We start from the raw sequence: 16,412 nt of genomic DNA on the forward strand, positions 1-16,412 counted from the left end.
CCAGGATGGTCTCGATCTCTTGACCTCGTGATCCACCCGCCTCGGCCTCCCAAAGTGCTGGGATTACAGGCGTGAGCCACCGCGCCCGGCCCAGGCATTTTTCTGACACTCTAATCCTTCCCTAATCTCTGCTCCTTCTCTCCCTTCCGTCCATCCCTCCTTCCTCTGCTAGTAACCCAGAATCCTTGTCCATCAGCCCTTCCAAGCTTTCTCCTCCCCGCCTGTCCACACCAAGTCCCAATCCAGGCCCAGACCCCCCCAGAGCCTTCCTCCTCTTCCTCTACCCACACCCCACCGCTTCATGCCCCTCCTGTCACCTCCCACCTCACAACGGGTCCGGCTTACAGTTCAGTTCTGCAGCTGCCTCCTCCACCCTGCCCAGCAATTCCCCCTTCAAGAGGTGGCTGCAGCCAAAGGCACAGTTGGGGGGCACGTTCCTTCCCTTTGTCCAGCCTTTCCCAAATCGGCCACCGTTAGGCTCCTTTCCATCAGATCCTCCAATACTTGAGCCAGTCCTATAACCTCACCTGGAGTGACTTAAATGTCATCTTTACGTCGTCTACTGTCACTCCTCGCGAACGTTTAATATGCATTTATCACCCGATCAGCCCCTAACATTAAAAAAGCTGCAGAAATTAGAATCTGTCCCTCCAACTCCTCAGCAGGAATTAACCAGCCTCACCTTTAAGGTGGTCGATAACAGGGAAGGGGCCGCGGGCGGCCGCGCAGCTCAGAGCAGATGCCGCCTCTGCCGTCGACGAACCTCAGCACCACCGGCTCAAAGGTTTCAAAGCGCCCAGACCTTGCTCCAAGTGTCGGAAACTCGGAAGGCCTGCAGCCCGGAATTCTCCTAAGCCCTGCCCCTTCTGTGCAGGGTCTGCACGGAGAGTCGGACTGTCTGACTCACGTCACTGTTTTCAGAGCTCCCAGACCCCAGTCAGCTTGGGGCTGAAGACTGACGCTGCCTGAACATCTCGGAGACCCCGGACCATCACACCCGCCGAGCTTCTGGTAAGAAGTCCATCCCCTTAGGCCGGGCGCGGTGGCTCAAGCCTGTAATCCCAGCACTTTGGGAGGCCGAGGCGGGTGGATCACGAGGTCAAGACATCGAGACCATCCTGGTCAACATGGTGAAACCCCGTCTCTACTAAAAATACAGAAAATTAGCTGGGCATGGTGGCGTGTGCCTGTAATCCCAGCTACTCAGGAGGCTGAGGCAGGAGAATTGCCTGAACCCAGGAGGCGGAGGTTGCAGTGAGCCAAGATCGCACCACAGCACTCCAGCCTGGGTGACAGAGCAAGCCTCTGTCTCAAAAAAATAAAAAATTAAAAAAAAAAAAAAAAGAAGTCCATCCCCTTCTTAATGAACACGGAGGCACCCAGCCCACACTGCCTTCTTTTCAAGGACCTGACTCCTCTGTCCCCATAACTGTCGTGGGGATTGACGGCAAGGCCTCCAGGCCTCTCAGAGCTCCCCGGGTCTGGTGTTAATTAGGCCAGCACCCCTTCCCACACCCTTTCCTGATCATCCCCACTCGTCCAGTTCCCGTTAGGCCTCCTTGACTGTTCCTGGGCTACAGCCACACCTCATTGCCGCCCTCCTCCCCGAACCCAACCCCTTCCTTAACCCCCGGGCTCAGGACAGCACCTCCTCATAGCCGTCTATGACAACATGGCCTTTTAATTCACTCTGCTGCTTCTTCAGCATCCATGCCCAAAGGGTATCGCGTATCCCCTTCCAAAGCCCAAGGCTCTTCCCCCTCTGCTATAATCCCCGCCAGCAGACACGTGCTCTCCCTGCCCACGGGATCCAGTTAATTTCCCAAACCCACCCCCATCCACCAAGCATCAGCTTCTCTCCCTCCTAGGCCTTGTCCATACTTTTACCTCCGGACACCAGGTTTTGCCCCCCTAATCAAAGCACGTTATAAATTACGAAAGGAAACGTATCCGACCGCATAGACCAAAAATCCTTCCCTCCATTCCCTAAAGAAGGCCTTAGACACTGCTCCCGCACCAGCAGTCTCCCACCCTCTCCTCTCAGCCCCCCTATCTGCACAGCAGAATTAAAAGTTGTGCCGTCAGGGTTCTTACACAGGAGCCCAGCCCACAGCCTGAGCCTTTTGTTTGTTTGTTTTTTGCGACAGAGTTTCGCTCTCGTTACCCAGGCTGGAGTGCAATGGCGCGATCTCGGCTCACCGCAACCTCCGCCTCCTGGGTTCAGGCAATTCTCCTACCCCAGCCTCCTGAGTAGCTGGGATTACAGGCACACGCCACCATGCCCAGCTAATGTTTTGTATTTTTAGCAGAGACGGGGTTTCACCATGTTGACCAGGATGGTTTCGATCTCTTGACCTCGTGATCCACCCGCCTCGGCCTCCCAAAGTGCTGGGATTACAGGCGTGAGCCACCGCACCCGGCCAGCCTGAGCCTTTTTACCCAAACAAGGTAACCTCACAGTCCTGGGCTGGTCCTCAGCCCTATGCACGGCAGCAGCTGCCACCCCGACACTCTTGAAATTCCCCAAAATCAAGGCTCTGCCCCACCTGCCGTCCATAGCTCTCACAGCCTCCAAAGCTGAGTCTCCCTTCACACCTCACACACCTGCTTCCAGCCCGCGCCTCCTCCAGCTTCCTGCGGTCACCCCTGCTGCCTAAACACACCTCAGAAAGTCTCTGCCGCTACTGTTCTGTGCTCAGTCACTTTTACATGCCCTGCTTTTGTTCAAGTTGCTGCTTCACACTTTTCCTCCAGGAAATCACAGCCGATGTTTCACTCTTAATTTCCCTCCTGTTCTCTGCTCACAGCCAATCTGGTGAATGAAAGTGCGTGGCTACTTACAGATCCCCACGCTTCCTCACACGCCGTGAAAACAAAAGCCTCCCTCCACAGTTACCCCGCCAAGCCCGCTACAACCTCTAACAGCCGCAGCCCTTGCTGGTTCCCTCGGCATTTGGGTCCAAGGCCCAGCCCCCCAGAACACTTTCTCCCCTTTTCAGTTTGCACTTCCAGTTCTGTCTCAGCCAAGGACTTTTTTTCCTCTGTGATTCTTCTTCTTACATCTGCCTTCCCACCAACTGGACAGGCACCTGTTCTCTAGTTTTCCTTGCTCCCAAAGTTCAGTTTGCCAACAGAGACTAGAGCCTCCAGGTTCCCTTGTGGTCCCGACACCACGCAAGTGGGTCATTCCATTGTTACCCTCACTTGTAGGGTTAGGGCTTACCACTGCAGTTGGCACAGGTCTTACCACTTCAATCGACCTTATGTGGCCTCTAACGATTCCTCTGCTACCATTGCAGAATTATCTCAGTCACTGTTCCTTCAAGCTCAAGTAAATTCCCCAGCTGCAGCTGTCCTCCAAAACCGAGGAGATCTTGATTTACCAACCTCTGAAAAAGGAAGTCTTTGCCTACTCCTAACTAAAGAGTGTTGTTTTGGCCGGGCGCAGTGGCTCACGCCTGTAATCCCAGCACTTTGGGAGGCCGAGGCGGGTGGATCACGAAGTCAAGAGATCGAGTCCATCCTGGTCAACATGGTGAAACCCTGTCTCTACTAAAAATACAAAACATTAGCTGGGCATGGTGGCGTGTGCCTGTAATCCCAGCTACTCGGGAGGCTGAGGCAGGAGAATTGCCTGAACCCAGGAGGCGGAGGTTGCGGTGAGCCGAGATCGCGCCATTGCACTCCAGCCTGGGTAACAAGAGCGAAACTCTGTCTCAAAAAAAAAAAAAAAAGAGTGTCGTTTTATGTACCTGATACCATCAATAAATTAAGACAGAGCCCAAAAACTCGCTAATCAGGCAAGTGGTTACTCTGGAGCTGGCTGGAAACTCTAACTGGGAGTCATGGCTTCGTCCAATCCTCGGTCCTCCGATACCTATCTTTCTTCTTCTCTTATTTGGACCCTGTGTTTTCCGATAACTCTCAATTCCTACAAAATCATATACAAGCGATAACCAATCAGTCAGTACGAAAAATGCCCCTTCTGACAGCCCCACAATATCACCCTTTGCCCGAGGTCTCCCAGCAGTCTAAATTATTTCCATTTTAGGTTTCTGCGCCGCCCACAATCCCTCTCGAAGAAGCCCTAAGAAACATCACCCCATCACCCCTCTGTGCCGGCCTTCCTAATATTCCGCTGTCCTCCACTCTTCATTTCTTTTTACTTTACTAACAGAAAAACATAGGAATGTAAGGTCTTTTATCCGACTGACAGCCCCATAGATGCCATGCTGACTTCTGCGACCTGCACGGACATTCCAGATGAGTTCCTGGAAAAATCTAAAGTAACTGGAAGACCATGAAAACAGGAAGAAATGATCAACCCCTGAGGCACCTACTTACCTTTAAGACGTTCTCTATTGTTCCATATTCCCGCCCCAGCTGATAAGGCCAATCGACTTTGTAACTGACCTCGGTCCACCTCCACACCCTACGATCCCTCCCAACTTACAAAAAACTGCCCTAAAGTTACTTCTGTAATTTTCCACTGTTTACCGCAAACCTATAAAACCAACTCCAGGCTGGGCGTGGTGGCTCACGCCTGTAATTCCAGCACTTTGGAGGCCAAGATGGGTGGATCACCTGAGGTCGGGGGTTCAAGACCAGCCTGACCAACACGGTGAAACCCCGTCTTAAAACAAAACAAAACAAAAACCAACTCCTATCGCATAGCCCTCCGTTGACGCCCTTTTCAGCCTTAGCTCCCCTGAACCCAGGTGAATAAACAGCCATGTTGCTCACACAAAGCCTGTTGGGGATCTCTCCGTTCAGAGTGCGTGTTTTAACAGGAGGATCACTTGAGCCCAGAATTTGGAGGCTGCAGTGAGCTAAGATCACACCACTATGCTCCATCTTGGGTGACAGAATGAGACCTTGTCTCAAAAAAGAGCATATATGTATATATACTTTTTTTTTTTATAGTGCCTGGAGGCAGACAAATTCCTACGCAGATAGGGATGGGTTCCCAGAGAAATCTGACCTTCAAGCAGAAGATCTTTTAAAGCCTGAAAGCCAAGCTGCGAGTCCCTGGTAAATCCACGGACGGGACTAAGAACCTGTCTTCCTGTTGGGTGCATCTTCCTCTAATTGATCCCCACCCTTCACCTATTTTACATATACCTACCATTCCTAATTGGTTTTCTTTTTTTTTTCTTTTTCGTTGTGAGATGGAGTCTTGCTCTGTCACCCAGGCTGGAGTGCAGTGGCGTCTTTGCAGCTCACGGCAACCTCCGCCTCCCAGGTTCAAGCAATTATCCTGTCTCAGCCTCCCGAGAAGCTAGGATTACAGGTGCCCGGGTAATTTGGCTATTTTTGTAGAGATAGGGTTTCACTTTGTCAGTTAGGCTGGTCTCAAACACCTGAGCTCAAGTGATCCGCTGCTCTGACCTCCCCAAGTGCTGGGATGACAGGTGTGAGCCACTGCGCCCGGCCCCTAATTGGTTTTCTACACTGTCGTGCCCACCTGTGAGTGGTGTCTTTGCTTTAACCTTTTTTGCATACCCAACCCTGGTCCGGGGTGATGAAGGCAGAGCAGTGGGTAGTCCTTTGCTAGCCCTGAGTCCTGGCCTGCCCCAGGAGCCAGAAAGGGGTTTTTGGTTTGTTTTTTTTTTAAGACATCAAAACACAGAAAATGAAAAATATATACAATACAAAGAGGTGCATCATGGGGACCAGCTTGAGGAGGGTGGGCTGCAGTGGGCTCGCACTGGGTCAACACACATCACACGGGCAGAGCCCCAGCTCCCAGTTCCCTGCTTTGACGGTCATATGGGCCTGGAGACACATTTGCATGTGATTTGGAGGCCAGGAGTGAGGCAGAGGCCGCATTGTTTTCATACCCGGAAGTCAGTCCAGTGAGGCATGGTCAAAGCTCGACCCCTAGGGACGCACTTTCCACCCTGTGATCAAAGCAACTTCATGAGCAGAGACGAAAAGCATGCCCCTGGACGCACGCGGTGGCTTGTACCTGGAATCCCAGCGCTTTGGGAGGCTGAAGGGGAAGAATCATTTGAGCCCAGAGTTTGAGACCAGCCTTGGCAACACAGAAAAACCCCCATCTCTACAAAAACATAAAAAATTATCTGGGCATGGTGGCATGCACCTGTAGTCCCAGCTACTCGGCAGGCTGAGGTGGGAGGATTACTTGTGCCCCTGGGAGGCTGGGCTATAATGAGCCTGCTCTCCCACCTGGGTGACAGACCCTGCCTCAAAAAAATCCCCCCAAAACAAAAAGCAACTGTGCACCCGGTGGTGGGGCACAGTGAGAACACCATGTCACTTCCATGATGTTCCTGATGGAGAAGCACAGCCGGAATCTCTGAGGAAACGCTGGGCAAATCTACACTGCGGAATTTTCTACAAAATAACTGGCCTGTCATCTTTGAAAGTATTTAGGGCCAGGCCAGGCGTGGTGGCTCACACTTGTAGTCCCAGCACTTTGGGAGGCCGATGCAGGCGAATCACTTAAGGTCAGGAGTTCGAGACCAGCCTGGCCAACATGGTGAAATCCCGTCTCTACTAAAAATACAAAATTTAGCCAGGTGTGACCACAGGTGCCTGTCATCCCAGCTAGTCAGGAGGCTGAGGCAGAAGAATTGCTTGAATCCGGGTGGTGGAGGTTGCAGTGAGCCAAGATCACACCACTGCACTCCAGCCTGGGAGACAGAGCGAGACTCCTCCTCAAAAGAAAGTGTCTAGGTCGTCCAGGTCCAAGTTGTAAAACAGTTAAATAAGATCTGACAGCCGGGCGCCGTGGCTCACGCCTGTAATCCCAGCCCTTCGGGAGGCCGAGGTGGGTGGATCACCTGAGGTCAGGAGTTCAAGACCAGCCTGGCCAACATGGTGAAACCCCATCTTTAATTAAAAAAAAAATAAGATCTGACAGATGTAATAGCATCAGGCGAAGCTGACTGGGTTGACTGGATTGCCATGGTCGAAGGTCTTGCAATTGATGACCGCCAGATCCTCTTCCAAGGGAAATCTAAGTGCCCTTCAGGAAGCAGGCACGGGAAGGCCTGTGCCCTTGAAAACAAAATTTCAGGAATCTACCGCTCCCCAACCTGGAGATGACTAAAGACTACATGGCTTTCGTGCCTTACACCAAAGTAAAGACAGTTTTTCATGGTCCACTGAAGACAACCAGATCCTTCACAATCTAGACCTGAGAGACTGGGTCTTCTGAGAGCGATATCAGGGAAGGACCGCCCTGGCCACCCAAACTGTGGCATAACTTTGGAAGCCTGAGCCTTGGGTTTGTAATCCCACCACTCAGAAGGGCCTCCCCCCAGACTCTGGAACTGTGCACCTATCGGATTCCTTAAATAAATAAAGAAGCCTCCAAGTCACAAAGGGCAAAAGCAGATGTGGGGCACTCGGAGTGAGGGAGCCTGCAGATGGGGGAAGGCCCAAAGGCAGCACGGCACCCCAGGCTGGGTGGCTTTGTGATGAAGAGCATTACCAGGTGGCAGCTGAGAATCTGGGCAGGGATGCACCTTTATTTGTTTTCTGAGTCTAGGCAAAGTGGGGTGGCTCATGGAGGCTCCTCACTTTGGAGGCTGAGGTGAGTGGATCACTTGAGGTTAGGTGTTCAAGACAAGCCTGGCCAACATGGTGAAACTCCGTCTCCACTAAAAATACAAAAATTAGGCCGGGCATGGTGGCTCATGCCTGTAATCCTAGCACTTTGGTAGGCTGAGGTGGGTGGATCACCTGAGGTCAAGAGATCAAAACCATCCTGGGCCGGGCGCAGCGACTCACGCCTGTAATCCTAGCACTTTGGGAGGCTGAGGTAGGTGGATCACCTGAGGTCAGGAGTTCAAGACCAGCCTGGCCAACATGGTGAAACCCTGTCTCTACTAAGAACACAAAAAAAGTATCCAGGCCTGGTGGCACACGTGGCTATAGTCTCAGCTGCTCGGGAGACTGAGGCAGGAGAGTCTCTTTTTTTTTTTTTCCTCCAGGTGCAGAACTTTCTCAAGTTAACAGGAGAATCTCTTAAACCTGGGAGGCAGTGCTTGCAGTAAGCCAAGATTGTGCTACTGCATTCCAGCCTGGTGACAGAGCGAGACTCTGTCTCCAAAATTAAAATTTAAAATTTAAAAAAATGTATATATATATATATATACACACACACACACACACACACACACACACACACACACATATATAAATTCGCCGGGTGTGGTGGCATGAGCCTGTAGTCCCAGCCATTCTAGAGGCCGAGCAGGAGGATTGCTTGGGCCAGGGAGGTGGAGGCTGCAGTGAGCTGATACTGTGCCACTGCACTCCAGTCTGGACAACAGAGCACGGCCCTGTCCCAAAAGAAAAACAAACAAAAAAGCAAACGAAAACACATTCCTGACAAGTGTCAGGGGCACTGTTGGGAGGCTGAGGTGGGTGAATCACCTGAGGTCAGGAGTTTGAGACCAGTCTGGCCAACCTGGTGAAACCCCGTCTCTACCCAAAAATACAAAAATTAGCCAAGTGTAGTGGCACATACCTGTTGTCCCAGCTACTCCAGAGGCTGAGGCCGGGGAATTGCTTGAACTCGGGGGTGGTGTTTGCAGTTAGCAAGAGCAGCTTAGCAAGTCCCTCTTGCCCCTGGGTCCAGGGAAGGAAGCTTAGTGCTGCCCATCAGGAATCGGCTCCGAGGTCAGCGAGGATGCGCACCCTAATCAGGCCAGTCAGCGCAGCTACGAGATGGTGGAGCCTCCCTCAGCCCCGGCTCCTGAGTGGCCAGCCCTGGGCCTGCAGCATGAGTGAAAAATTAACCTTGTTATGTTCGGGGCTGAGGTGGTGGGGGGTTGTTATCAAGTGTGAGCTTGGCTTGCTGCAAAGGAGTCCAGCCAACCACACGGTCTGAGGGTGCAGGGAGCCGCTGCAAGCTTGGGGGTCCCCAAGGCCGCTCTCCTTGCACACCAGCTGGTTACAAATTCAGGCGACCTCACACCCACTCTCGGGTTCCACAACTAGAATCCCAGGACTCTGCGACCATGCCCTTGTTTAGGAAAGGGACTTTGTAGATGTCATTGAGATAAGGCTCTTAATCCCTGGGCTCCAGACCCAGGGCCCCTTGAATCAAGAAAGGATCTTATTCCACAGCCAGAACCTCCCGGTAATTCTATCTCCAGCCTTCCAAAGGCACTTGCAGCCACCTGCAGGGTGATTGTTCCCGGGGAAGTGAATCAGCGGTGTGCTGAGGAGTAGTGGACCCCGGCTGTGAATGGAGACCCCATACTGGAAATTCACACCCCCTCTGTGCTCCAGCAGCCTGAGCAGGGGCCTCGGGGTCAGGTGAGCTGTGGATTTTCAGCACACGTGCATCTCACGGCGAGCCCAGGGTGGTTGCCCTCAGTCTTTTTTTTTTTTGAGACGGAGTTTCGCTCTTGTTACCCAGGCTGGAGTGCAATGGCGCGATCTCGGCTCACTGCAACCTCCGCCTCCTGGGTTCAGGCAATTCTCCTGCCTCAGCCTCCTGAGTAGCTGGGATTACAGGCACGCGCCACCATGCCCAGCTAATTTTTTGTAGTTTTAGTAGAGATGGGGTTTCACCATGTTGACCAGGATGGTCTCGATCTCTTGACCTCATGATCCACCCGCCTCGGCCTCCCAAAGTGCTGGGATTACAGGCATGAGCCACCGCGCCCGGTCACTGCCCTCAGTCTTAGAGCAAATAACTGGAACAGAAACACGCAACAGCTGGAAGAATCCCTGGCCGGGCGTGGGGCTCACGCCTGGAACCCCAGCACTTAGACAGGCTGAGTCTAGAGGCTCGTTTGAGCCAGGAGTTGAAGACCCGGGCATCCAAACAAGATCCCATCTCTACAAAAAATTTTAAAAGTTAGCCAGGCATGGTGGCATGTGCCTGTGGTCCCAGCTACTCGGAAGGTTGAGGCAGAAGGATCACTTGAACCCGGGAGGCAGAGGTTCCTAAGACTGCACCACTGCACTCCAGCCTGGGTGACAGAGCAAGGCTCTGTCTCAAACAAAACAAAAACACATTCCTGACAAGTATTGGGGGCAAAGCCCAGCTTGGGTGTGCGGTCTGAGACCCTGCCCAGGCAAGGATTTTCTGCTTCTTACCCACGAACCTATCACAAGGTCAAGCACTGTGCCCTCCCAGGGATCTCAATAGGACAAATTGTCCTGGGAGGGCCCTCAGTGTCTCCTGCCAGGTGGAGGTGTCACATGATTTGCCCTGAACTCCTGGACAGTGGCATTCATCCCACAAACAGGGATGTGCTTGAGACACACCCTCAGACTCAGCCCCAGAAGTGAGTTGGTATCTGTAGAGCTGATGGCCCACAGGGTCCTGGGGTGTCCCTTATGCTGTGCTGAGGCAGGATCCGAGAAATAAAGAGACAGGACACAGAAGTACAAGGAAAACGCAGCTGGGCTCAGGCGGCCACGCCACCTATGAGCAGAGTCAGGCGAGATCCCGAATGTCCAGAAGCATGAGTACTTATTGTATATAGGTGAGGGGGCAGGGCACTGAGTGAGGTCATCTTTAAGGATACTGATAGGGTTGTGAGCAATGAAACAAGGTGTCCACCCTCATTAGGTCACCTAGGCTGGGAGGTGGACCGTGTACAGCAAGGGGTCCATTCCCATTAGGTCATTGAGGCAAGGGCTGTGTGCAGCAAGGGGTCCACCCCCGTTAGGTCACCGAGGCTTGAAGGTGGGCCGTGCGCAGTGAAGAGGGTGCAGTGTGCGATACTTCTATCTATGGGAAACTACTTCTAAGAAGATTTATAGGAGGATGCTTTAAGTCACACAGCAGTGACAGAGCTGTCAGGGTTTCCGCCACCTTCTGGCAGCTTCCAATGGGTTCTATGGGAAGATGCTTTTCAAGCAGCACAGTAGCAAGAGCTGATAAAGTTCACAGTCACCAAGGTGGATTGCCGGTCCGAGGGCACCTTCCACAAGAACGGGAGCAATGTCCTACAACCCCTTTATCAGGAGGAGTGGCTCTCGCCCCAAGCCTGCCATACAGCGGTATCTTTACAATACTGAACGCTGCCGCCTGGGCCGTGGGTTCTTGTCCTGGTATAACTGTTTTCCCTCAAATCACGCTCTGCACTGTGTCTACTCCAGGCATTCCTCTGATTATAAGCTGCTTATTCCTTAATTCATGCTCTGTACTGTGTCCACTCTAGGCATTCCTCCAATTATAAACGAAGATATAGTTTTATATATATATATGTAAATAACTGAGTAGTAACACTATAAACTGAGATATTCTCCAGGTCTTAATTGTGCCAGGATTCTGCTTAGCTCTCCTTCCTTTGTACCTATATGGGGGGTTACCCACAGTATCAGAATCAGCGGCACATCTGAGGAAGGGGGCACGTGTCGTCTGATCGGTTTTTGCCAAATGGCCCCCCACCCCTTGAAAGGTCCACCAATCTGCACGGGGGTGGACAGTTCCCCATGGAGGAGATAGAGGGCACCAGGGGAGGGCTTCCGGGGAAGAACAGCCCCTGCCTGCCCCGGCCAGGCTTTGTTTTGTAAGAGTTAAACTTCAGTGTGGCTGACTAGGGGCCGGTGAGGGGCGCCTAGGAGGAACCTGGTGAGGAAGACTCTGGAGGCTGCCTCGGCCCCCAGTTAGGGGCTGTGATGGGGTTTGGAGTAAGGCTGGCAGGGGTGAGCCACAAGCAGGGTGTGCCCTCCGCTCAGGAAGGGACACACACTGCTGCTTGTTGGGCAGTGCCCTGTCCCACTCCAGGGCAGCAGAGCCTGATGAGGGCACTGGGGTTCGCCAGAGAGCTGGCAGCTTGGGGCACAGACAACTGGATCCCCATGCCGTCCACTGCCCTGCCCCCAGCTGATGGCGCAGCCAGGATTCCTCTTCCAGTAGAAGCTGTCACAGGGTAATATTTCTGTTCAGACAAAAAAAAAATAAAAGGAAAGACACCGGCCGGGCGCGGTGGCTCAAGCCTGTAATCCCAGCACTTTGGGAGGCCAAGGCGGGTGGATCACAAGGTCAAGAGATCGAGACCATCCTGGTCAACATGGTGAAACCCCGTCTCTACTAAAACTACAAAAAAAAAAATTAGCTGGGCATGGTGGTGCGTGCCTGTAATCCCAGCTACTCAGGAGGCTGAGGCAGGAGAATTGCCTGAACCCAGGAGGCGGAGGTTGCGGTGAGCCGAGATCGCGCCATTTGCACTCCAGCCTGGGTAACGAGCGAAACTCCGTCTCAAAAAAAAAATAAAAAAAAGGAAAGACACCAACATTCTACTGCCCTGTCTCCCAACAGCACTGCTCTCTGCAGCCATGCCACCTGCACGCACACACGCACACATGCAATCCAATTTTTCTTTCTTTTTTTAAGATGGGGTTTCACCATGTTGCCCAGGCTGGTCTTGAACTCCTGACCTCAGGTGATCCACCAACCTCGGCCTCCCAAAGTGCTAGGATTACAGGTTTGAGCCACCACACCCAGCCCCAATTTTTCTTTCTTTTCCAGAACCCAGGAAGGAGCTTCTGGCTGGCAGGCCTGGGGAGTGGGTGAGAAGGGCTACCTCTTGAGGGGAGTGGTTCTGCCCTGCTCACTTCCCGGTGGCCCCCGGGGACTCCTGTCACCTGGCCCCCACCTCCCAGCCCAGACCTATAAACCTACCCGTCCTCTCTTCACTGCAGGCCCAGGCTGGGAGGCAGCACCATGTGGCTGAAGCTCAGTGGCCTGTGGATCCTGGTGACTCGGGCAGGGAGAGCTGGAGGTGCAGGAGGGGTTGGCTGGGAGAGCGAGGTGGCCAGGCTGCAAGACTCACAGAGGCCCCGGGGCGGGGCCTGAGTACTACTGGCCTGTCAGGCTTCCCTCAGCAGCAGGACTAGCAAGCCCTTCCCTGGTCAACACAAGACCCCCAGGAGAGGAGTGAGCTTGTCTTCTCCCCAGGGCGACCCCCAGAACCAGGCTGCACAGGCAGTATACAGCCAGGTCTCCTCCCTGTGGCCCAGTGGGAGGGGCTGCCCTTGGGGCCTCCTTGGTCCTCCTGCTGGTCAGCTGGGTCTCGGACCCGGGCCCTGCCCACTGTTGGGCCTCCGCCCTCTCACTGCTCATTTCTGGGCAGCAGGGGTGGCAGCTCCTACTCCCGCCTGCTCTCCTGACCACAGACTTACGGCGCCATTTACCCACCAAGTCCTCTGAGCCTCCCGGGGAACAGACAGAACCCTGCAAAGGCCTTGCATACCTTGGGAGCCAAAGTGTGGGCCGTGAGCTGCACCAGCGCTGACCTGGTCAGCCTCCGCAAGGAGATGAAGCATGAAGCTCAGTGAGGCTTGGATCTACCCCCACCCCAGGGATGCTTCCTGGTCAGACCACCGCCCAGGCCACTTCCCAGCATCCCACAGTGCCACGAGTCAGATCCTGTGTGCGTGGACCTGGGCCACTGGGAGGCCACCATGCAGATGCTGGGTGGTGTGGGCCCTGTGGACCTGCTGGTGAACAATGGCGCCATAGCACTGCTGCAGCCCTTCCCAGAGGTCACCAAGGAGGCCTGTGACAGGTGAGAAGCAGGGACAGGGTTGGGCAGGGGAGCTGCTGAAGATGGGCTGGTGGAGGTGGCTACGATTCCTGCCTCCTTCAATATGAATCTGTGTCGTGCACCCCAGGTGTCCCCGGTGAACCAGTGGGAAGAGGAGGCTCATCGCTGAGCAGGCTGCGTGGGGGTGCGCTGGGGTGGAGTCAGCTGCACCCACTCTGCTTTCAGATCACAGCCTGGGGCCTGATGGGTCATGGAGCACCCAGCTCCATCGTCAGCATTTGGCCCATGCTGCCTTCCCAATCCCGTGACCTATGGTGAGTCCCTCTGCCCAGCCTGCACACCGATTCCATGAAGCAGGATCCCCACCCTGCAGATGGGCCTACCTGGAAGGAGGGCTCAGTCCCTGAAGGTCCTCAGTGTTGCTCCCAACAGACTCCACCGAGGGTGCAGTGCCCATGCTGACAAAAGCCATGGCCATGAAGCTGGGGCCACGCGAGGTGGTCGTGGGGGCGGGGCTGGGGACCAGGCCTTGGGGGTGCAAAGCGGGTGCTTTGGGGCAGGGCTGGGGGCCGGTGGTGAGAATGGGAAGCGGGCGGAACCACACAAGGCTCTAGCCAGAGGGGCCGGGAATTACCCCAACACAGGAAGTAAGCTCAGGCCTGGGGGCACCCAGGGACTGCGTGGACCGGGGACTGGTGCACAGGCTGGGGCCACCACCTCTGGCCCCGGCCCCAGATCCGAGTGAACTCTGTAAGCTCCATGGTGGTGCTGACAGCCAGGGGCCAGAAAGTCTTGTCCCATCCCAGCTCCGCTGGAAGGTGAGGGGCCGCCACCCACTGAGGAAGACTGCAGGTTGGGGCGTCAGCGGGTCAGCAGGGTGACCTGGGGAGCTCAGCCCAGCTACCCTGACCGGCCGCCGCCCCCGCCGAGGTGGAGGAGGTGGTCCCCAGCATCTTCTTCTTGCTCAGGGACGGCAGCGCCTTCCCAGAAACTCGGACACCCTCCCGGACGCCGGCTACCCAGTCATCTAGAGCCGCGATCCCTGCTGCGGCCCCGCCCCACGCGAAAGGCCGCCACGCCCAGGTCCCGGTCCCGCCCCCGCCGCCTTCACGACCCGCCCCGACCCTGCTGAGACTCCAGCTCCCGCCTCGGCCCCGCCCCGCCTCTCCTGACCCCGCCCCCCAACCGCGCTCATCCACGTGCTCCATAATGGCCCCGCCCCTGCTCAGGCCCCGCCCTGCCCCGACTTCGCCTTGGATCATCGCAGGTCCCACCCCGGCCCCACCTACTCCTGACTCGCCCCACGCCCGGCCCTGCGCACGCCCACGAGCCACATTCTCACGCCCAATGCCCTTGGAATGGAAGGGAGGGCGGAGAGTTCCGCTGGAGTAACAGGGATGGGGTCATATTGCAGCAAATCCCCCAGATAATCCACCTCCACCTCTGGGTGCACCTCTCACCCAAGGCCACCGGTAAGAGGCTGCCCAAGCCAAGGGCCGAGCTCCCAGTTCTGCTCAAAGAGAGCCCCTGGACTGAATCCGGGCTCAACGGCCCTGCCGTCCAGGCCTGGCCAGAGGGTCCTGCAGGCCCTGGAGTTTTCAGCTGTGCTTGCCCAGGCCCGGCTTTTGCCATGCCATCTGGGTGTGGGTAACAACCCCAGGGGCACCAAGGAAGGAGAACTGTACAGACCCCAGGTGCACTTAGTGCCTGAAGCATAACTCACTGCTTACTATATCTAGCGTATATATATATATTCACACTTAGCCCCATATAATCTTTGTATATAATCATCTAGGTATTGTAGTCGGAGCTGTACTGACACATTCAGTGCTGATTTATAGAATCCTTCCATATAACCATATAGTAGTTTGTAGTAGGAGGAATGCCTAGAGCAGTCACAGAACAGCAGCAGTACATGGGAAAACAGCCAGACCGGGACAAGAACCAGAGACCCTGGCAGTGGCGTCCCTGCCTGAAAGGGCATACGCTGTATGGCAGGTTGGAGCAAGGGCCTCTCCTCCTGAGAAAGGAGTTATAGCACCTTGCATCCAGTTCCTGTGGAAAGTCGGCCTCAGGCCTGAGATCCTGGAAGTAACCGAGGGAGAAGAACCCCCCTGGTGTGACCAGTCACAGCGGCTGTACACCCTGTCAGTCTTTTCTCACTTCTGTGCTAGCGCAAATCACCCTCCCATAAACTCCCATAAATATCTTTATATATGTGTGTATATATACATATATACACGGGGTTTCACCATGTTGGTCAGGCTGGTCTTGAACTCCCAACCTCAGGTGATCTGCCTGCCTTGGCATCCAAAGAACTTGGATTACAGGCGTGAGCCACTACGCCTGGCCCAGTATGCATTTTTTAAAGTCTGGCTTATTTTGGCATCATTGTTTTGAGACACATCAGTGCTGCATGTATCAGTAGTTCCTTCTTAGTGCTACCACAATTTGCTTATCCATTTACTTGTACTTAGGGATTTGGGTTGTTTCCAGTTCTTGGCTATTGTGACTAATGTTGGGAACATTTGTGTACAAGCTTTTGTGTGGACATACGTTTTCAGTTCTCTTAGGTATATACCTAGGAGTGAAGTTGCTGGGTCATGTGGTAACTCTATGGTTAACATTTAAAGGAACTGCCAAACTGCTTTCCAAAGTAGCAGCATCATTCTCTGCTTCCTCCAGCCGTGTGTGAGTTTCCATTGCTTCTCATCTTCACCAGCACTTGTTCTGGCTAGTCTTTTCATTTTAGCCATTCTAACAGGCATGAAGAGTTTTGATTTTATCCCACACGTGATCATGAGCCAGTGAACAATATGAAGGTGGGATGGGAAGGCTGGGCGCAGTGGCTCACGCCTGTAATCTTAGCACTTTGGGAGGCTGAGGCAGGTGGATCACCTGAGGTCAGGAGTTCGAGACCAGCCT

The 16,412-nt window shown here is 54.2% G+C and overlaps 1 long non-coding RNA gene across 1 annotated transcript; it reads left to right on the plus strand.

The window, feature by feature from the left end:
- The first annotated feature begins 12,628 nt into the window (after positions 1 to 12,628).
- LOC108301644 lies at positions 12,629 to 14,584 on the plus strand. The gene is made up of 3 exons (XR_001823955.2): positions 12,629 to 13,508; positions 13,713 to 13,801; positions 14,456 to 14,584. It is a non-coding gene; the product is annotated as an uncharacterized LOC108301644 (long non-coding RNA).
- Positions 14,585 to 16,412: the final 1,828 nt, after the last annotated feature.

The sequence above is a fragment of the Cebus imitator genome, unplaced genomic scaffold (assembly GCF_001604975.1).
Source record: "Cebus imitator isolate Cc_AM_T3 unplaced genomic scaffold, Cebus_imitator-1.0 Scaffold36, whole genome shotgun sequence".
Taxonomy (NCBI): Eukaryota; Metazoa; Chordata; class Mammalia; order Primates; family Cebidae; genus Cebus; species Cebus imitator.